At 20.8% G+C, this 265-nt stretch overlaps 1 protein-coding gene across 10 annotated transcripts in view; it reads right to left on the bottom strand.

Annotated features, from left to right (window-relative positions):
- LOC102678085 (rho-related protein racB-like) overlaps window positions 1-265 on the bottom strand; it is a 10182-nt gene that overhangs the window by 3239 nt on the left and 6678 nt on the right. The gene's annotated exons all lie outside the window — the stretch shown is intronic.

A 265-nucleotide genomic window follows, 5' to 3' on the forward strand; every position in this document is an offset into this window, starting at 1 on the left:
TTTTTCAATACTGCCCGAATTGCTTCATTGAAAACTTCTTCTAAATTTTCCCGTTTCAAAGCAGAACATTCTACATATTTATAAGCTTTTATTTTCTTTTTCATTTTTTTGCATTCCTTAAAGGTAATTGTATCAACATTTTCTGCATTTCTAAGATCTCCTTTAGTACCTAAGTATATAAATATAAAATATAAAAATAATTAAACAATTTATATTTATTAATATTAATTTTTTAATATTACAAATTTAAAATAATAGGGAATTT

The sequence above is a fragment of the Apis dorsata genome, unplaced genomic scaffold, assembly GCF_000469605.1.
Source record: "Apis dorsata unplaced genomic scaffold, Apis dorsata 1.3 scaffold_553, whole genome shotgun sequence".
NCBI lineage: Eukaryota > Metazoa > Arthropoda > Insecta > Hymenoptera > Apidae > Apis > Apis dorsata.